The 22,771-nt window shown below is 38.7% G+C and overlaps 1 protein-coding gene and 1 long non-coding RNA gene across 10 annotated transcripts in view; one reads left to right on the top strand and one right to left on the bottom strand.

The window, feature by feature from the left end:
• The window catches only part of LOC112586947, a 506,468-nt gene that overhangs the window by 192,053 nt on the left and 291,644 nt on the right, over nucleotides 1–22,771 (top strand). For all 6 annotated transcript variants that reach the window (XR_006553469.2, XR_006641422.1, XR_006553468.2 and 3 more), the window contains one exon: nucleotides 11,265–11,382. This is a non-coding gene — a long non-coding RNA (uncharacterized LOC112586947). The remainder of the gene's footprint in view (nucleotides 1–11,264; nucleotides 11,383–22,771) is intronic.
• Nucleotides 1–22,771, bottom strand: part of CCDC192 (coiled-coil domain containing 192) — a 220,464-nt gene that overhangs the window by 107,158 nt on the left and 90,535 nt on the right. The gene's annotated exons all lie outside the window — the stretch shown is intronic.

Genomic DNA, 22,771 nt, shown 5'->3' with positions numbered 1-22,771 from the left:
GAAAGTGAAACAGCCTTATTACGGATAGTAGTGAAAGTTTTAGTGATCTGCATAGAAGAACAAACCAGCCATAATATTCCTTTAAGTTAAAGCCTAATCAGAGCAAGATCCTAACTCTCTTCAATTCTGTAAAGGCTCAGTGAGGTGAGGAAGATGCAGAAGAAAACTCTGAGGCTAGTGGAGGCTGGTTCATGAGGTTTAAGGAAAAGGAAAGAAGTTGTCTCCGTAACATCAAAGTGCACGATGAAGCAAGTGCTGATGTTGAAGCTGCAGGATCGAGCTAAGTTAATTAATGAAGGTGGCTACATTACACAGCTGATTTTGGGGGTAAACAAAACAGCTTTCTGTTGGAAGATGTCATCTAGGACTTTCAGAGCTAGAGAGGAAAGGTCACTGCCTGGCTTCTAAGGACAGGCTGACACTCATATTAAAGGCTAATGCAGATGGTGACTTGAAATTGAAGCCAGTGCTCATTTACCATTCTGAAAATCCTGGGGTCCTTAAGAATTATGCTAACTCTATCCTATCTGTACTTTAGAAATGGAATAAGAAAGCCTGGATGACTAAACATCTGTTTACATCATTGTTTACTGAATATTTTGAGCCTACTGTTGGTACCTACTGCTCAAAAAAAAAAAAAAAGATTCCTTTCAAAATATTACTACTCCTTGACCATGTACCTCGTCACCTAAGAGCTCTGATGGAGATAAACATGAATTTCAGGTTGTTTTCATGCCTCTTAACACAATATGCATTCTGTAGTCCATGGATCAAGGGGTCATTTTGACTTTCAAGTCTTATTATTTAAGAAATTTCATAAAGTTATACATGACATATATAGTGATTCCTCTTATGAATCCAGACAAACTCAATTGAAAATCTTACAGAAAGGATTCACCATTCTAGATGTCACTAAGAGCATTTAGATAAGCAAATAATACCACTTTAATGGCAGAAAGTGAAGAGGAACTAAAGAGCCTCTTGATGAGGGTCAGAGAGGAGAGTGAAAAAGCTTCCTTAAAACTCAACATTCAGGAAAATAAAATCGTGGAATTTGGTCCCATCACTTCATGGCAAATAGATGAGGAAAAAGTGGAAACAGTGACAGATTTTTGGGGGGCTCCAAAATCACTGTGGATGGTGATTGCAGCCATGAAATTAAAAGATGCTTGCTCCTTAGAAGGCGAGATATGACAAACCTAGACAGCATATTAAAAATCAGAGATATCACTTTGCTGACAAAGGTCCATATAGTCAAAGTTATGGTTTTTCCAGTAGTCATGTACAGATATGAGAGTTGGACCTTGAAGAAGGCTTAGTGCCTAAAAATTGATGCTTTTGAATTGCAGTGCTAGAGAAGACTCTTGAGAGTCCCTTGGATAGCAAGGAGCTCAAACTAGTCAAGCTTAAAAGAAGTCAACCCTGAATGTTCATTGGAAGGACTGAGGTTGAAGCTGAAGCTCCAATACTTTGACCACCTGAGGTGAAGAGCCAACTAAATGGAAAAGATGCTGATGCTGGAAAAGATTGAGGGCAGGAGGAGAAGAGGGCAACAGAGGATGACGTGGTTGGATAGCATCACTGATTCAATGGACACGAGTTTGAGCACACTGGTAGAGAGTAAAGTACAGGGAAGCCTGGTACATTGCAGTCCATGGGATTATAAGGAGTTGGCCACAACTTAGTAACTGAACAACAACAACAAGAACATTCATGATTCATGGAAAGAGGTCCAAATATCAACATTAGCAGGAATTTGGAAGAAGTTAATCCCAACCCTCATCAATGACTTTGAGGGGTTTAAGACTTCAGTGGAGGAAGTAACTGCAAGTGTAGTGAAAATAGCAAGAGAACTCGAAGTGGAGCCTGAATATGTGATTGAATTGCTGCAATCTCATGATAAACTTGTAACAGATGAAGAGTTGCTTCTTATGGATGAGCAAAGAAACTGATATCTTGAGATGGAATCTACTGCTGGTGAAGATACGTTGTTGAAATGACAACAAAGGATTTAGAATATTGCCTAAACTTAGTTGATAAAGCAGCAGCATGGTTTGAGAAGGCTGATTCCAATTTTTAGAAAAGTTCTACAGTGGGTAAAATGCTATCAAACAGCATTGGATACTATGGAGACCTTGTTTGTAGCAGGAAGAGCCAATTGATGTGGCAAGCTTCATTGTTGTCTTATTTTAAGAATTTGCCACGTTCACCCCATCCTTCAATAATGACCACTCTGATTAAGGAGCAGCCATCAAAACGGAGGCAAGAACCTCTACCAGTAAAAAAGACTGACTTGCTCATTACACTCAGATGATGGTTAGTATTTTTTTTAGCAATAAAGCATTTTTTTTAAATTAAGGTATATACATTGTTTTTTAATAGACTACAGTATATAACTTTTGTATGCACCAAGAAATCAAAAAGTACATGTGACTCACTTTATTTTGATATTCAATTTATTGCTATGGTCTGGAACCAGATTCACAATATCTGTGAGGTATGCCTGTACTTCAGCAAGCATCTTCTAAGAAAACATGATTCTTCTCTATGACCACAATGCTTTTTGTACACCCCTAGAATTCATATTCATACAAGAATATTACCTAATAGCCAGTCTGCATTTCTATTTCTTCAATGGCTCTGAAAATATCTCTTGTATATTTTTCTTTTTAAGTTCACATCATTCCAAGGATTATATGCCCACTGCCTTTTTTTATCATGTTTCTTTACTTTAATCTGGATAAGTCGCTGCCTTTTATTTTCTTTCATAATCATATTTTTGAAGAGTTCAGCATAAATTGTCTTGTAAAATGTCTGACAGCCTGGATTCATTCAACTATTTTTTTTTTTTTTCACATAATTAGGTTAAACCTTTTGGACCAGAAGACTATATAGATTATGTTTTATACCTCTTATCAGGAGGCATATAATAACATGCTGTCCTGTGAATGTCCTAATAATGCTAGGCTGGATCACTTGACCAGGGTGGTGTTTTCCAGATAGCACCATTGTAAATATCGTTTTTCCCCATTTCTAATTAATAATTAATCTGTAGGGGCACCTGTCCTTTAGTTTAGTTTTTTTTTTTTTTTCCTGGTTTTTGCAGCATACTATGTGCAGAAAAGCATACATATCATTAGTGTGTTGCTCAGTGAAGTTTCACAAACTGAATACATCCATGTAAATAATCAGCCTCTAGCTTGAGATATATAATATCATCAGCACTCATACCTTCTTTCTGGGTCTTCGTAGGTAACTACTATTTGAATTTCTGACATCACAAATTGATTTTTATCTTATTTTATACTGTAACTAAACCTAATCACACAGGATGTACCTTTTCATGACTGGCTTATTTCACTCAAGATTATGTTTGTGAGGCTCATGTGTATCATTGTATGGTGGCTTAATTTTGCTCATTATTCTTGCTGTTAATATTTTGTTGTATGAATATATAAATGATTTTTATCCATTCTCTTATGGATTTGGGGTAGTTTACATTGGAGATATTATAAATAGAGATTGTGTGAACACTCTAGTATATTTCTTCTGGTTAAATTTTCATTTATGTTGGAAATGTTCCAACAGAATAGAATAGCTAGGTGACAAAATATACCCAAGTTCAGTTTTCAGAGTTATTGTGTTAATTTACCTGCCCACACAAGTGGTTAAGTGTTCTAGTTGCTCCTTATCCTTGCCAATACCTAATATTATTAATTGCTTACATTTTAGGCATTCTGGGGAGGGTATAGTGGAATCTTACCTCATTTTAAAGCTCTCTAAATGAATCTATTTAAAAACATATCAAAATAGTCAACACTAAATTATATTTGCTGAAATCTGTTACTTATTTTTTTGCTTGCCACTAATTTTTGCATCCAGCTACTATGCTATATTGGTTCAATTTCCTGCTTGATGACGAATAGTAGAAATTCTTTCCATGAGAAGACAGTATAATCTTTCTGGTTCCATTTATCTAATTATTTTATTCCACTTTGATCTGAGTGATAGTTTAGTTGTGTATGGAATTTGGGGATGAATATTATTGTCTCAGCCCTAGGAAGATTCTTTCCCGTTGTCTCTTGCCAATACTCATTGTTGATGAGGAGTCTGCTATCAGTTTCTTTCTTTACAGGCATATATCTTTTCTCTTATCAATTCTTCAGTGCTCAGCCTTCTTCACAGTCCAACTCTCATATCCATACATGACCACTGGAAAAACCATAGCCTTGACTAGACGGACCTTTGTTGGCAAAGTAATGTCTCTGCTTTTGAATATGCTATCTAGGTTGGTCATAACTTTTCTTCCAAGGAGTAAGCGTCTTTTAATTTCATGGCGGCAATCACCATCTGCAGTGATTTTGGAGCCCCAAAAAATAAAGTCTGACACTGTTTCCACTGTTTCCCCATCTATATATGTATACATAGGCATATATGTGTGAATACATACACATACAATATTCTAAAGCATGATTCATTTTTATAATTACAGATTTGATTTTAAATTCTTTTTTTTTTTTTTACTACAGTTAGTGCTAAATGCTTATGAACTTTAAAAAATACAGTATTAATTTTTGACAGCATAAATACAAAAACTTTGAGACAGAAGAAATAATTGAGGTTTTAGGGGAAAAACATTTATTTTGCTATTAGGATTTATTTTCCAAACTGTCAAATTAGATTTAGAAAACCTCTAGCCCTTTTACAAAACAGAAAAAAAAAAAAAAAAAACATGCATGTCAGCTTGTACAAATTTAGACGTGGCATCCCTCAGAATTAATTGTAAACAACTCAGCAGCCCTGGAGGTTTTGCCTTTGAGCCAGGCTTGCTAGGTGAGTTTACTAAAAACAGTGGATTAACAGATACTCAATTATGATCTGTGGGTTGCCAAACTACGTTCTTAAACTATCATTTAGCATTCTATATTTAGATAACTTAAAATTTTTACTTTTCCATAAAGAATAATTTTTTTTAAGTTCATTTGTGGATTATAAAGTCATAGGAGTAGGGGGAAGCAGTGTCCGTTTCCTTTGCCTCCCAAACCCTCTGACCCTATGAATTTGAGCTTGGTGATATGGGCTGAATTGTCTCTCCCCCCCCAGAAGTTCATATGTTGATGTCTTAACCCTCAGTATATAACCTTTTATATTTGGAGATAAGGTCTTTAAAGAGGTAATGAAGGTAAAATGAGATCTTTAGTGTGGCCCCTAACTCTGTGTGACTGACGTCCTCAGAACAACGTGCGCTCATAAAAAAGAAGAGCCATGAAGACACAGCAAGAAGGTAGCTGTCTTCGAGCCAGGAAGATCTCAAGAGAAAGCAACCCTGCCAACACCTTGATTTTGGACTTTTAGCCTCCAGAAGTATGAGAAAATACATTGCTGTTATCTAAGCCACCCAGTCCGAAGTATTTTGTTATGGCAACCTTAGCAAACTAATACCAGAGTAATAATTCCTTTTCTTCTGTCTCCACAGTAATTAATGGAAATCCCTGCCAGAGTTCAGTTTCATTCCTAGTCTTTGAGGCCTAGGAAAGACAAGAATGTATCCATTGACAAAAAATTAACAAGACAAAACACACCAGCACGCTAGAGGAAACCTTTGTTTTCTAGAGGCTGAAAAGGCAACTGAATATTTCTTGGCTGTGAGCATTTTGCTATTTTTATTTCTTTGCTATATAGAATGTTAAAAAAAAAAGTCTGAGAGAGAAATTTGGAATGAATAAAAGGTAGGTAAGAAATAGGGTCACACAGAGTCGGACACGACTGAAGTGACTTAGCATAGCATGGCAAGAAATAGGAATTCACATTTTTTTTTTGTTCCATTTCAGATTTTTTTTCCAGGGAAATGGATAATTTGTTGCAAAAATGTACACTTTTTCCCCCTTCCTGCCTGGTAAAACCACCAGTATGTTTTTTCACTTGTTAGAGATCCTTGTCTATGTCTATTTTGCCATCAGTCTACAGTTGCGGGGGTTACAGCTGGGGAAACCATACTGCAACTATATTCAAGAGTATTAAATGCCTCTATAGAAATCAGTGGAGCCTGGCAGGCCCCAGTCCATGGGGTCGCAAAGACTCAGACAAACTTAGCAACTGAACAACGACAACAGCAACAACAACATAGAAATCAACAAAGACAAGTAAAATAATCTTTAAAAAAACTAAAAAACCCAGTAAAACATTGTATTTCTTCATTAATCTAATTTTTATTGCAGGTATTTTAAGAAATTGGACCATTTTTACTTTGATAATTTAAAAAATACATTTCATGGTGTTCGCTATTTTTCACCTAGCTCCTCCTCCAGCAATTTCTTTTGTTCCTTCCTATCTCTTCTTTTTGGTTTCCAGCAATGATGTTAAAAATAAACAAACGCTTTAGAAATTGTAGTGCTGTCCCACATATTTGAAGAACAAAGGTGGGAGGTAGTTTGTGTTTTCTTCTTTGCAGACTCCAGAAAATGTTTATGAAGTTAGCTACCATAAAACAATACTGAAAAAAAAAAAAAAAAAGCATGTGCAGGAGAATCTAAATTTCCCATTTTATTCGCTTGATTGCACTTGAGACTTTTCCAACCCACCCTTCTCTCACTTTTCACTTCAGATCTGCAGTTTCAACTTACTTCTAACCAAGTGTACTTATCATGCCCCATAGGCAAATTAAAGGCAGTGTGTTCAAAATGAAATTGATTCTCTTTCCCCCACCTATTCTTCAATAGCTTCCTCCCTCTGGGAATGTCACTCACCTTCCACTCCATCCTCAAGCTTTTGCATCTGATGGGGTTCTCCCCGTTCCCTCTGCATGTCACCAGTTCTCACAGTCGACCTTCCTTTTTCCTTCCCTGTTGTCTCCATCCACAGAAAGCCATCACCTTTGACCCAGGTTCCTGCAGTACGTATCCTGGGTCCATCCTCTCCAGTTCATTTTCTACATTGCCTTCAGTTTGACATTTCTAAAATACCAACCTGATTATATCTACAACCATTCAGTGGCTACCATCTGCTCTTAGCCATACTTACCTTGTTAGACTTATTTCTGGACATCTTTCTATTCCAAAATATGCCTATGCTCATTTTTGAATAAATGAACGTTATTTCCCTTTGCTTGATAGTCTCGCTCACCTGTACTCTTATGCGTATTTTGGGTCTCAATTTATATGTCATTTCTTCTAGGAAAACCCCTCACCTTCTCCCAGCCACAGTTAAGGACTCTTGGCAGGTGTTGTCACGAAGAGGTGTATTTACCCCTACCTTAGCACTCGTCATGCTGCTTTGCAAATGCCTTTTAACTTGATTCAGTCTGAGAGTGCCAGAGGACAGAGGCAATCTTTATGCTGTTCACTGTTCTGTGAACACAGAGCCTGGCACATAACTGATGATGAAGAAGTATTTATTAAATGAACAGATAAAAAGTAATGAGAAAACAAAATTCACACTATTTCTGATGGACCCCTTGTTTTGTCTTTTTGTTTGTTAGAAGTGTAACAGATTTCTCAAATGTGCTTGAAAAATCCAGAGGTTATCTTATGCGAAGTAAAAGTGTTAATCACTCAGTTGTGTCTAACTCTTTGTGACCCCATGGACTGGGGCCTTCCAGGCTCCTCTCTCCAAGGAATTCTCCAGGCAAGAATACTGGAGTGGATTGCCATTCCCTTTTTCAGGGGATCTTCCCAACCTAGGGATTGAACCCTGGTCTCCCACATTGCAGGCAAATTCTTTATCATTTGAGCCATCAGGGAAGCAAAGGAACATTTATCTTATTTCCTTATGAGAATTAAGGTATTCCCATAAGGAGTCTTATTCTTTATTATTCCTTGTTCCTCATCCAAGTGTGGTGACAGGGAAGAAAGTTAAATGGTTCTGATTCCAAACAGATCACAACATTGACTCTTTTGTCCATTCCTGTTACTTAATAATAGAACAAACAAGTAAGCGCCATGACGCACTGCTCTTCTCAAGTGTAATGTATTCTTCCCAATGGTTTCTAATTATTCAAAAGAAATCTAGCTTTTCCCCCCAGAGTACACGCATCAAAAGTGAAGAATAAATTTCGTTAAAACATTGGATAGAGATTTTTAAAATAACAAACCAGACCTGCAAATTGTTAGCAAATAATGGGCGGGAAATCCTTGAGCTTCGTCAAAGATTTTACACAGGGAGAGTCCAGGTATATGTATGCCTCTTGTTTTTCTTTTCCAGAAACTATTAGGACTACTCCAAAGGAGTAGGAAGTTACTATCTGACAGATTAGATCAAGTTGGAGGAAAGAGCTCCTTTATTGTTTTGACATTTATATGTTGGTCCAGTATTTCAATAAAGTCCTTGTACATTGCACAGCTGTGTCCGATGCAGGAGAGGCTTGCCAGTGTTAATGACAGCAGGACAAAGAGTTCTTCTGCTGACCGTGCCTGATACTTTTATACTGATTAAATATTTAAGAACCAAAAGGTTCCGTATTTAAAAACAATAAACCATGCCAATGTAAATCAAAGTTTGAAAATGTCAGACAGCTCTAAGACTTCAGGCTAATCATTCACCATGAGAATGATAAAAATTTTCTAAACTGAAACTGAGTTTTTCTATGCTGCCATCAAGCATATCTAAAGTGGGGGAGGCTTCAGGGCAACATTCTTCTTCTTTTAGGATTTATTCCCAAAGGACACAGTGAATGTTATATCCCATCCCCACCACCCAAAAGTAGGTGTTAGAAGAAATTGCTCAAAACTGCCTTTGAAGTTTACTACCAAGATTCAGAGTTGTGACAGATCAAATGGGTATTTGGTGCCTGCGGAAAAACCTGTACTCCTTTTACTCTTCCTAGAAGGAATGAAGACACATTTCAAGTGTTCTAGAAAGGGCTCTGCATTCTGGGAATTTTCAGGGCTTAGTTTGTAAAGCCTGCCCAGTCCTCCTCATATTTTGCTTCTTCCACCGCCAATGCCTTGGAACACAGGCCTTGGAGAGCCAACCTAAGCGGCGTAATTCATCCACTTCACTGATGTGTTATTCAGCATTTCTGTTTTCTCTTGATCTATCATATTTTAAAAATAAGTATACATGTTTTAATAGTTGACTTCAAATTATCTGTATAAAGGTTAAAAAAAAAAACATGATTCTTCTAAAAAATATTAAAATTATCACCACGATGTCATCAGGACACTTGGAGGTAGAAAAACCTGAGAGGTGGTCTTTATTCTTGTTTTCTAGTAAAACATACTTAGTTCTAAGTACATTACAAAATTTATTTCAAGATCATGATGAGTCAAAACTCAGCAAGGAGAAGAATGACTAGGTTTAAACCACAGAAGAATTGGAGACGGTTGTCCTTTGAAGACACAAATTCCAGATTTTCTTGAAGCCAAATTTTGGCTAAAGTCTTAAAGTACTCTTAAAAGATAAACAGACAGTCCATTTTATATGTGGTTCAGAAACACACAGATTGGACATGGGACAGCCAAAAGGAGATAAGAATTTGTCACTTGTTTAGTTTCATCTATGCTAAAATTGTTTCTTTGGCGAGTCAGCTGTGCCCCAGTAAAAAATAAAAGGCTCATGTTTATACATCTCTGACTTTAATACATCTCAGAGTATGTTGTGATTTAAAGCACTGGTTCTTACAGTTTTATTTTTTCTAATCATAAACCATTTTAGTGAAGGGGGATGGAGAAAGCCAAAATCTCTAGTCCATTTACTTATTTATTTCTCCTTTTCAATTAAAAAGAACTCAGTGATAACAAAGAAGGAAAAAAGAAACAATTTGTAGTCTGAGCTTATACACATGTGCTCTAAACACTGGCCTCTAAACCAAAAATTAATACATGTATTTTCATCACACTTATCTTGATAGTGTGTTGTAACTCACTTAGTCTGCATAAAGTCAATTAGCACACTTACCAACAGGGTGCATGTAATTAGCTATTTCATGGAGGTGGATTGAGATGGTGACATGTGGGTCATTTATCTTTTCTCTAGCATTAGTGACTTGGGTGGTTCCTATTTAAACTTCAATATGTGCATATTCTAATAAGTAGTTCTTTGAAAGATATAAGCTAATAATGCAAATATTCGCTAACAATAACCAAGTAAGCTTTAACCAAATGATCCTCAGGAACCAGAAAATCTTCAATAAATGAAAAGTATGAAGATAAACTGACATTAATTTGTAATTACAAAGCAAAGATAAGTCACAAGGTTGATGAAGCCCTGAGAACACAGCACACTGGTTGCTTTCATGCATTCCAGCAGCTCTCCAGCATTGCAGACATTGTCACAGACTGACTACTTATAAAATACCTTCTTCCTGAAATTCTAGCATGTGCCAAGTTTAGTTTATGAACCTCAAATATTGGTCATGAGTACTAACTTATCTTCTATTTAACTATCAGAAAAATCTTTAGTTTTTCATAAAAGTATGAAATTGTATATCTTTGGCAATAAATAGAAGAAAGGGCTTGTATTTTTGGATTGGTTGAAGGCCTTCAGGAGGCCTTCAAAAGAACCAGGGACTGTGGGCTATTCCTTTGGAAACCTAGGTATACCAAACCTAGAAAAGCTGTGGCCTCCTGAGCTGTAACTTGAAAGGCTGGTGAACCACTGAGAGCCAGAAGTGCGCCTGATGGGGTATATCTGGCCATGGTTCAAGGACCAGGGTGCTGCTGAGACATTTCAGCTGCTTATGGGCTTTGAACCAGATGGCCTCCAAGGGTCCTGCTGACATTGGGAGTCACTCTTTATGGCAGATGAGATGACCACATGTTTCTGCTCAGAGCTTTATTTGCTATACAGTTTATTTCAAAGACAGTACTCTTCATGTTCTGGAGAGATACCACACATACGACCTGCTGGCTTCTGGGCTATGTCTCAAAACTGTTCCTCTGATGCTATTGTGGATAACTTGTTTTTATACTCATTGCAAATTGGGAATGAGTCTTAACGGATAAAACAGAAGCAGTACTATTAGCAATCCCTTTCCGAGGGAGGAAAAGGATTCTTAGTCCTTCACATGGCTCTTCAGGCAAACACTTAATGAATCTTTAGTTTTATAAGAGTATCAAAATTTGGTCAAAGAGCGGGACCGTTCTACTGTGGTATTCCTGTCTGGATATCCAGATTCTCTTAAAGGTCAGCTCATGGACTTGAAAACTACCCAATTTGTCCTCTCCCATTTAAAGCCTTTTAATGAAAACTTGCATTGTTTGTCTTGAAACAAATATGTTTGAGTTCAAAGATTTGGCACCAATGCAGCCTTGTTTATTTTAACATAGGTGGTGGAAAAATAGCTACTTTGTAAGAAGCTGTGTGACTTCCTGAACGTTCTCTTTTCCAAGACAGAGTGGCCCTGACTGGAGGACAACATCTCCCCCGGGGGCAGGAGGAGAGAAGGTGGGTGAGTTCTGCGGCGACCCTGCTTTCTATAGAGCACTCAGGGCTCCCGTCTCCATGAATCACAATTGATTTTTTAACACAGACAGATTTCATCTTGATCGATCTTAGACAGTGTTGAAATGAATGCTCTCTAAAATCTAGGCAACTGTATCTTTGTCCTTGCGTCTGTGAAATTCCATGAGAAAAGTGTTCAGAAAGAACTTCATTCAGTGAAAGATGTGGACAGTTTTGGAAATGCTCAAACAAAACCTGTTGAATTTCTATGAACCTCCAGTGAGGATAACATTAAGAACAGGGGTTTTGAAAGAAACATTTTCCACATTATTTCACAGGTCCGGCTTCCTTTCTGAAAGTTGCTTGTTTTCTTTCATAAATAATACTTTCTCCAGCTGGCACACTTAAACAGGATCCATTGAAATAAATTTCATGGGACATTGAGCAATTCCAGTCCTTTTCTCAATCAAAACTAAAGGTTATATTACTTGTTCTGTCCTTCCCTTTTGAGTGGCTAGGAAAGAAGCTGTTGATATTATTGTTAATGTTTCAAAGAAACCTACAGCGGCTAAGTTTTTTCTTAAGTGAAGCACAGCTTTCCACCTTGGTCACGTCCCTGAAGATAGGCTCTTTTAGGTGTTAGAATTTCTCAAAGAGCAAGAGGTGGTAAAGGACATCTCAATTCTTCCGTTGGTTCTCATTCCTTTCCTGAATATGTTCATGGTTAGGAATGTTGCTGTTGGCTGGAAGCGCATGCTGATGTGACCACCTCGTTGGTCTGGTGTGCCAGGTGGCATGAGGACTGAGCATTTTGGAAATGCCCATGATTTCCATCAGCATAGAAAAAATTGACTAGTTGGCAATTAGAGCAGATCAATAATGATTCTTTTGTGTGGGCATGATGGAACAGAAAGCCTTTCACCAGTTTTAATAAAAACTCTGAAACATGATTATAAAGGAGCATTGGGGGAAATCCTTTGACCTCTTTGGAACATATAAGAAGGACTCTCAGGGTGACCCTAGAGGTCAGAGACAAATGGCACCTTGGGGATGGCTCTTTCCAAAGAGAGTATCGTGTTCTCACTGGCTGCTTTAGAAGTAAGGCAGAGACCTCAACAAGACTTGAGAATAGAATTTATTGGCCAGCATGGGGAAAAGTTGGCCTTTAACCCATATGATGGAGGGAGGCTGGTTCACCAGTAAAATAATCTTCAGGGTGGGGAACTGAACTGGGAAAATAAGTAGAGAGAGGAGCAGAACATATTTAACATTTAAGAACATATTAAAATGTGAATTCTAACAAGGAGGCATATGGAGGCTTCTGGACTCTTCCAAGGGCATATGGGTCAAACGTGCTCAGTAATAAAAAGCAAGGGCCTCTTTCTGACAGAGGTAGACCTGGCAGATGGTAGGGGAAAGAGGTGTGGTTGCAAACAGCCCCAGGCTTTATCAATATCAACTGTACCCGCAGATGTGAAGACAGACTTTCCTCATACAAAGTGTGGGAGAAACACCTGTGTGGTGGGATTACCATCTGCACCAGCGCTGTGGTAACAATTCAGAGCACAAGTACAAAAACCTCCAAATGCCCTCATAGGCACCGGTAGGGAAGGGGCAGTTTTGCTTGGAATTTTGCAGAGCCGATAGGCAAGATATTTCTCTGGGTTTGGGCACTTCGTGAAGAGCATTGAGGGATACTGGTTCCTTTTCTCCCTGGACATCTTGCCTTGAGGCCTGGCACCAAAGATGGTATCTAGGCCGCAACACAGACATAGTCTAACCCTGAAGCTAGGTGTCACTCACTGTGCCTCAGGGCCCTGGGCACCTGGTGTAGCATCTAACCCTGTAGCAGCCCCTCATGCTTGAGGGCCGTCTTGCTGTTTCAGAGCTCTTCGTCTGCAGAAATCTGTGCTCTGAAACTAGGCATGTGGGCTTTGCTTTTCCCAGAGCTCTGGTGGAGTGTCCTTCCCCAGACCTTGCTAGAGGCCATTCCCTCGCTCTCTCCCATTTCTGCTTTGATATCATTTTACAGTGAGACCTTTCCCTATCGCTCTGTATAAAATAACCCCCTCTCCTAGGATCCGCCCAATCCCCTTACTCCACTTCTGTCGTAAGCCATTTTGCACCATATGACATTTTAAACACTTACTAGTTTGTTTTTTTTGTTTTTTTTTTTTTTGCCTTTATCACTCCACTACAATATAAGTTCCATGAAGGGATTTAGTCTGTTTTGTTGACTGCTATTTCTTACCATAAGCATCCTTTTGAATACTTGGGAAATAAATGAGTGAGGTCTTAAGCAGAACTTTTAACTCTGATTTCTCTCAGTTTCCTCAGACTCATAGGCAGTTTGGGCATCAAGGGAATGACAGATGGGAAAAGTTTTTTTTTCTTTTTCTTTGCAGGTGATGTAACCTGAATAGGGCCAGGGTATAAAAGTTAAACAGTGTACCCAAGGAACAAAGTGAAAGACTTTTCACTCTGAGAAGGAAACAAGCAGTTTGCAGTGTTTCTTAATTAGGTGACATTAGGTGGTAAGTGAGGGGTCCTACCATGCTTTCAGTATTGTCCTTGGAGTGGCACTGGTGATTTTCTTATCCTTAGTGGAAAAGCATCAGAACAAGTGATTCAAATGTGGTTTAGAAAATGCCAGAGTCCAAGAGGGATTGACTTGCCTCTAGATTTCAATTTATTTAAATCTTCCCTTAACCATCCCTTGATTTACATTTTTGAAACCAAGATAGCCAGTAGAGCTGGGGAAATATGTATAGTTGTTTCAAAATTAAGTTTTATAGTATGATTCATAATTGACTGAATTTTGTGCTAGCCCACCTGCTCTGTGGTTTCTGGGTACCATCTTGCATGTGAAATCTCTTATGGCAGTTATACTCATGCTGCCATGGAGGAAATAGCCATTAGGAAAGCGTCTTTAAACACCAGAGGGTTTAAGGACTATATAAGAGATACCTAATCTTTCTAGTTCCCTTCTTGTCTATCACTCTGAATTACAGATGCCAGGTACAGTAGGTTCTGAAGTAGGCTTTATAACTTCCTACAGGATACATGGATAAAATTTTAGCTCCAACATTGGTAAAATGGAGATAAACCCATAAAGTCCATGAAAACCTGGTTGCCCAGTCCCACATTAAAGATCCTTATGGAGTTTAGAAGAGGTGTGTGGAAGCCTTAGAAAGATGAGTTCTCTAACCTCCTGTAGAATTGGATCAAGAAAAGGGGCTAAGAAGATTTTTGGATTTCTTAAGAGGCTGGTCCTTAGAGGAGTCTCTCTACTAGCCTAGGTTGCCCTACAGAAGTTCCAGCACCTTCTACTGTTAGCATCATGGCCTCGTCAGTGGCATTCTGGAGCCAGCTCATATAGGCTTGAGAGAGCAAGTGGTTAAATTTCAGCATAAAAGGGCCAAGGTGGGTGGGAGTATGTATTTAAAACACTGAAATAGGCAAACACTATAAATTGGGGTTCTCCCCCTCTCCCAAGAGCTGTTAGGTAAACATTCACCAGTACACCACTAGCCTTTAATCATCTCTTAATGTTACTCTGAGCACTTTGCCTGCTTGGACTTTGTGAGTGTATAGACATATGTAATGTACCTGTATTATAGGGAAGAGAGGATAAAAGGATGTTTGGAAAAAATGTCAGCCATATGGTGACCAGAGGGCATGAGAAGTATGATATGAAAGATAATGAGACATTTTAATGTTAAATATATTTATATTAAAATAATTCTTGTTGAAAAATTCACTAGTTTAAGAGTGTATCATTAAAAAAAATTATAAAGACGCCTATGATTTATTGATAAGAGGAGAAAGATGATACATATAATTGGAAAATGATACATATAAAAGATCATATTTTTATTAAAAAATTATCCCAACTCTAAACAGTGTACATGTGTACATGTGTTTTTCTATGTTACGGGCTATAGCAATTAAGTGCTATTGACATAAGTAGTGAAAAGGTAGGGGAAAAAAGAGGGAAATTTTAAAATTCATATACTTTTGTATTATTGACCTTTGGCCAAGTATTTGTTGATTACATTTTGGAGTTACAGAGCAAGGACCAAGCAAAATGACTCTGAAAGAATGGCTTATTTAAAAATGTAACATAAATGAAATGTCATAAATGTACATGAAAATTTTTGAGGTAAATAATCTTCATTCAGTTCCACACACATTTGCAGCATTAGATACTCAAAATAGGAAAAAAATTAAAATAATACAAATCAGTTAGTGTATGATTGTACATGAAATGCTGAGGTTAAATGAAAGCTACTACAGAGGGTGTGTGTATGTTTGTGTGTGCTTAAAAATACTTTGTGAAAACAAAAAAGGATAAAGCCATCCCGAAAAATGGAGAGCAAGACTGTTTGGACAAATACAGACACCATGCAGACAATGGACTATTCATTTGTGCTGAGAAACTGGAGCCTAAGTGTCTTTCCGCCTGTTCCAAGTAAGACACACTGACTCTAACCTCGAACCAGTTCTTGAATCTCCCTACAAATCTCCTAAGGAGAAAGTAAACTTTGTGAGAGGATCTCAGAAGCTACGCTGCAGTGTACACAGCTTGGCAGTAGAGATATGTAAAAAGAAAAGCCATCAGAAGGCCTGGCTCCTGTGCTAACATGCACTGGGGTATTAAACCTTTGCTGAGATGGAAGCTCTTTCCAGATCATTATAGACGTGATCACTCAGACTCAATAGAAGATAACATATACTATCGTATCACTGACTCCACCACATCAGATAAAGACCATCACCCTACAGCCTCAAATATTTCTCTGGACATAACACACAGATTGTTTACCAGAGAGCCACCTGTATTTGTCTGGTAATCAGACTTTAAAGATAATAAGAGTACAGGGCTATGAGCCCAAAGCATGGTCTGTTGACATAAGTAGGTGGTAACTATCCAACGCCCAGAGATCTATTAGGGATAAGAGAGAAACAGGCACCTCTTGCTCCATAAGAAAATTCCTTTTTAGTTTGTTTCCTAGCAGTCGTCTAGTGTGTGTCCTCCCTGATGTTCAGTGACTACTTAATTGAGGGATGACAGAGGATCTTTATCTGGGACATGGGCTTTAGCACTCTGGGAAAAGTCACTTTGCAGTTGATGTGAGTAAACGTGCACCCTTTACAAAACTAACAACTCAAGGATCCACTTAAGTAGCTAATAACTGTGCCGGAAAAGCCCAGCATAGCTGAATTCTACTATGAGTCCCTGATGCAGGGTTCTAGGAAACTGCTGCCTTTCCTCGAATGCAAGAAAGGAAGGTGCCATGACGGTGTTGTCCATGGGGAGTATAATTGGAAGAATTGTGAATTCTGTGAGTACTTCTTCAGTGTTATAGTTTAGGGGTTATGAATGTAACAAATGGTCGGGTATAAAGTTTCTTGAAGTGTGGGTCATAGGCCAGCTGCCTCCAAATTAAAAATATGTTTCCAGACTCCATTCCAGACCTACATTTAGATTATCTGGCAAAAAATTGAGAAATATCCTTGCATCTTTCCTCTCTTCATTGAAATGTAGTTCCTATACTATAATATTAACCCTTTAAAAATGTTCAATTAGTGGTTTTTAGTATATTCACAAAATTGTACAACTCTCACCGCTATCTAATTACAGAAAATGTTCACTAACAGAAAAAGAAGCCTCTTCCCATTAGTACCCATTCTCCATCCACCACCTACCACTCTTTCAGGCCAATAGCAACCAGTAATCTGCTTTTTTGGGTTCCAAAATAACTGCAGATGGTGATTGCAGCCATGAAATTTAAAGCTTGCTCCTTGGAAGAAATGCTATGACTAAGAAATGCTATGACTAACTAGACAGCATATTAAAAAATAGAGACATTACTTTGCCAACAAAGGTCCATCTGGTCGAGGCTATGGTTTTTCCAGTAGTCATGTATGGATGTGAGAGTTGGACTATAAAGAAAACTGAGCTCTGAAGAATTGATGTTTTCGAACTGTAGTGTTGGAGACTTTTGAGAGTCCCTGGGACTGCAAGAAGATCCAACCAGTAAATCCTAAAGGAAATCAGTACTGAATGTTCATTGGAAGGACTGATGCTGAAGCTCCAATACTTTGGCCACCTGATGCTAAGAACTGACTCACTGGAAAAAACCCTGATGCTGGGAAAGATTGAAGGCAGGAGGAGAAGGGGACGACAGAGGATGAGATGGTTGTATGGCACCACCAACTCGATGGACATGAGTTTAAGCAAGCTCTGGGAGTTGGTGATGGACAGGGAGGCCTGGCTTGCTGCAGTCCATGTGGTCTCTAAGTCAGACATGACTGAGTGACTGAACTGAATCTACTTTCTGTCTCTATGATTTTGCCTACTCTGAACATTTCAAATCAGTGAAATCACACAATATGTGATCATTCATAAATAAAATGATACCTACTAAATTAGTATAAATAACTAACAATATCCAGGAGATGGTGAGGACTGGGAAGCCTGGAGTACTGCAGTCCATGGGGTCACAAAGAGTCAGACATGACTGAACAACGGAACAACAATATCACATTATTGCCTTCATTTGCCAAATCAAATCCAGATATAGTAAAGAACAAAATGTAAAGAAACAAATAGCTAGGAGTAAGTCAATCGTTATGAACTCTAGTACTCTCCTAGGCAGTTACAGTTAAATTTGCCTTGATTTATTTTTGTCTGAAAACCAGGAGATTACCTGATGAGGCTCGCCCTGTGAACCAGATTCTGAGTTTGATGGGTATGGTGGAAATACGCCATTCTTTTTGCCTTCCAAGCATTTCGAGCACTTATCCTAAACTTGGAGATTTCCCTACCTACAAGTCTTTACTTTCTCAAGGTAGGCACCTAAAATTCCCTTCTACCTCCCTTGCATCCTCAAGTGCATGCTTGAGCCCTGCTCTCCACCAGTCAAAATCATCTATGCCAGAACTCAGATCAAAACATTTTTGGGGTACACTCCACTCAGAGCAGAAACACCTTGCACACAGGCAGATGTTCTAGAGGAATCTCCAGGACTAGAATCAGATGTACTAGTTGGGGCAAATGGCGGTGGCAGATGGTTCTTCCGGGACAGTCCTGAGTAATTTGAGCATCATTCACAGCTTAAGTTTCCAAGGGTGGCCCTCTGACCCTCCTAGAGAGTTTGGAAGTCACTCATGAATCTTCATTGAAGTCCTATTCTGCTTAAATTTGTTGGGATGTATTTCTGTTAAACAAGAATACAATTGCTAACCCAGGACTCTACCTTAGAGGCCCCACTTATGCTGAACTGTAAGTAGAAGCTTGCCCCAAATTCACTTGTGAGCTCTAGAGCCCTGGCAAATCTCGTTTTCAGAAAAGCCCTCCTTTTTAGGTTCGACTGGGCAAATCCCCTCTACCATTCAGAGTGTAAGAAGTTTCACTGATGCAATATGAATCCTTTGTGATATTTGACACTAATTATAAAGCATTTATTTACTATGCTGATTTCTAAGGTACTCTCTGTAGAACACTACCTTGGAATCATTATCTCTTTGCCAAGTCCATCAGTCTAATGGTTTAGGTGGTCTTATTAATCAACCTCCCTGCCCTACTACTTTCTTTGACACGTATTCATGTACAACAACAGCTTTAAAGTTCAACGTCTAATAGCCTTATCTAATCATCAAGGATGAATGGAAAGTTTTAAGGAAAAATACGAATTTGTGATTTTTGAACTTTGTATGTACATATTGTACACTTAATGCCTAATCAAGAACATAGTCAACCATTGCTTTCAACAAATTCCTTCTTATACTTCTTGATATAAAAAGACTCCTTAGATGCTAGTGGGCCATCTGAGAGACCTATGAGAGGATGGTTTCTGTGATGTTGAAGATAAATTCTAGGCAATAAGCTGTGAATATTCTTAAATGTATCATTTATGTTAAATCGGATTCTTTCCCTAACACCCTTCATCCTCAATAGGTTACTGCACATAAGGAAGAGACCAAGTTTTGAGTTTCTTAAATCACTCTGAAATGAAATCTAGAAGCGGTGCTTCAGTGGATGTTTTGACATTTAATCTACTCTGTGTTTGGTTTGCTCTAGCATGTGGGCATCCACAGAAAATGTCACAAATCTCAGTTGATACTTTCTAAAATATATTAAAGTTGATGTCTACAATAGCTCCCAAGGCACACAGTGTATGCATACCCCATATAGGCCTATGAATATATCTGTGAACCTGAATTTCAGATTGAGAAACACCAGCCTGGAGTCTTACTACTGTGCGTTTTTAAGGCAACACATAGTCATTGCAAAAAGAGGGACCTTGTGAACATAAAGTTTGTCCACGAGGACTGTATAGAATTATATTTTAGGATAGAAAATTTTCCCAAAACATATGATCTTGAAAATAAAAATAAAAGCCCATCCATGAAAACTAATCACAGAGTATCCTAAGAAAATGAATTTGGTATATTTAAAGATTACTGAATACAATCATTTATTCTCAATAATGTTTAAGACAATGCAGATACACAAGACCTGAATGGGGGAGCAGTGAGAGCCTCGAGGCATATAATTTTATTGGTGTAAATTCCCAGAGGAATCACACTTGAAACTAACCAGCAAAAGATCCATTTGCTAGGAAGTCATCTTGAAATTTAAATTCATATCCTGAGATCGATGGCTGAAAGACAAAGTAAACACCGCAGGCAACACACTTTTGGAGAAGTCATGGAACTATCCTTAACTGAGTCTTTCTCTGACTAAACTTGAACTATTCCAATATACTAAAAATTTGCACATTTATGAGCATTTAACATGCTCATGGTTAGGCTGAATTCCACCTCAATCCTAGGTTTCTATCCAGTGTAACTTTCCATTACAGCAATGACTAGCTAAATATTGCAGCCTTTTAAGGGTTACTGTGATATAGCTCCTTAATTACTTTTGCTCCCTCATGAGCTCTGTCTCTGGGGATGGGTATGTTTCAGGCGTGGAAGAGTGTTCAGGGGGGAACATTCCCAGGAGCTCAAGCTGGACATAACTTGTTTTTAAGGCTTACTTTAAATATCTGGCAGTATTCTCATTAGCAATTCCATAAAGCAGCATAATGCCTCTTATTCTCATTTCCGCCTAGTCCCTCTTCTGAACTTGCACTCTGACTGCTTGCATTGTTTTCGCTCCCACCCCCACCCTTGTGCACCAGGCATTCTCCCCTCCTCCAGCAGCAGCCTCCCTGTTTGATCACCAGGCTTCCTCCTCCTGCTCCTCCTCTTAACACTTCCTCCTAGCCAGTTCTTCCGTGAAGACAGACAATAACAATTGACAATCAAATCTCCCCGCACCCAATAAGCCCAGAGGATGAGAGCCTGGCTTGTTAGGATCAGCACAAATAGTTGAAGAATGAACAATGAATACGGATGTCTTTTGGTTTTGTATTCCTTAACCTCTTCCTGGAATCTTGTGAATGATTTCTATCCCTTCTGTGAGAAGCTCAAGTTCTTCTTAGTCCTGGCTACACAATATTGCCACACATTTTTAGTGAAAAAAGTTAAAAAGGTGTGGAGTTATTATTTTAGGCTTTCTTCATTTTTAAGGTGACTCATATCTAAAGCATCTGTCGACTCTCTGACTGGTTACCCTCCTTTGAGAAATCACACCCGTCTAAACAAGTCTGTTTAAACCATTTACGTTGTATGGTTGCTGATTATTATTATAGGTTCTGAGGCTATGACAGTGCCTTTTCATTTATTAAGGCTCAGGAGAACTCCCCCTAACCCTTCTGTCTCCCTAAAGTCTTCCAGTAAAGTTTATGTCAGTTCTCAATAAATAGGACTTAAGAGGAAGAGATTGGGTAAAAAATAAGATGATTTATGTTTGAAACACTACCAATGATAAATATCTGCACTTAAGCAGTTACTGAAATTAACATTTAAAATTAGAAACAACTTCCCTTTTCCACGGAGAAGGCAATGGCACCCCACTCCAGTGCTCTTGCCTGGAAAATCCCATGGATGGAGGAGCCAGGTGGGCTGCAGTCCATGGGATCACTAAGAGTCAGACCGAGCGACTTCACTTTCACTTTTCTCTTTCATGCATTGGAGAAGGAAACGGCAACCCACTCCAGTGTTCTTGCCTGGAGAATCCCAAGGATGGGGCAGCCTGGTGGGCTGCCGTCTATGGGGTTGCACAGAGTCGGACACGACTTAAGTGACTTAGCAGTCCCTTTTCCATTTTGCAAAAGAGGAGATTGACATCTTCAATGATTTCTAGGAAAAGATATGAAAATATATTTGCTTAGAAAGTAAATTCTTGACCATTCTGAGGTTCCCTGGTGGGTTCAATTGAGGGCCGTCTATGGGGTCGCACAGAGTTGGACATGACTGAAGCAGCAGCAGCAGCAGCATCTATTCTAGAGGGATTCTTGATGGTATTTGAGAATGCAGAGGCTGAAGCAGGAGTCCAGAAGAACAAAATAGGGACGTGGAAAGGTGTATGCAGCTGATCCTGCAGTGGCTCCCTAACCACAGGCACACTGATGGTTCCAGAAATGTGCATCCAAAAAAGAATTTCAAAGAAACTTTGGCTAAGTCGGCTGCATTTCATTTAGCACTACGCAGGGGGAATATGAGTCATCAGACCTCCCAGTTGGGATGTTTGTTTACAGGGTCAAGCAAGAATCAGAATCAGGTAGGATAACTTTCTCCAAGGGGGTCAAGGAGATAAAGGTTAGGAAGGCAAACTTTGAGGGACAGGAATGTGGTCAGAACTGCCTCTTAGCATCAAAGATGATCTTTACCAGTTATAAAACTCCTCAGCAGTAGTTTTCCATTTCCCACAGCATTGACAGCTGCCTAATGCAATCACGTATTCTTACTCAGGTGACTCGGAGCAAAAATACCCATGTTATTCCTCTGTGTCTCCTTTGGCAGATGTAGACAGTGTTCTTCATGCTCTCGTGTGCAAAAAGAATAAGTACTTACAACAATAAGCACTTTTTTAGGTTCAACAGGGACATATATTTATTGTGAAGACAGGGAGTAATTAAGAGTCAAACTCAATAAAAGGCAATCTAATACTGAAAACTAGATGCTTCCACACTGTTAGAAAAATGTCCAAGCATTTATTGCAAATGATGATCAAGATAAGGTAGCAACAGTGAAATTAATGTCAAGATAAATGAGGGTTGGCTTTGTCCCAAGCACTGTCTTCTTTACCTGTATCATCCCTACTGGTCCTCACAATAGCCCTACTGAGGTAGGATCTAGGATTATCCTGTTTCACAGATGACCATGATGCAGAATTCTCAGAGCATTCTCTTACCAAGGATTCTATTAAAGTTAGCAGTGAACAGAGTTGTAGGGATGTTTGCTGGGTTTGTTGTTGTTTTGTTGTATTAGATAGCTA

Source organism: Bubalus bubalis, chromosome 9 (genome assembly GCF_019923935.1).
Source record: "Bubalus bubalis isolate 160015118507 breed Murrah chromosome 9, NDDB_SH_1, whole genome shotgun sequence".
NCBI lineage: Eukaryota > Metazoa > Chordata > Mammalia > Artiodactyla > Bovidae > Bubalus > Bubalus bubalis.
Note: the sequence above shows the minus strand (reverse complement) of the source record. Positions and strands in the feature narration are given on the sequence as shown.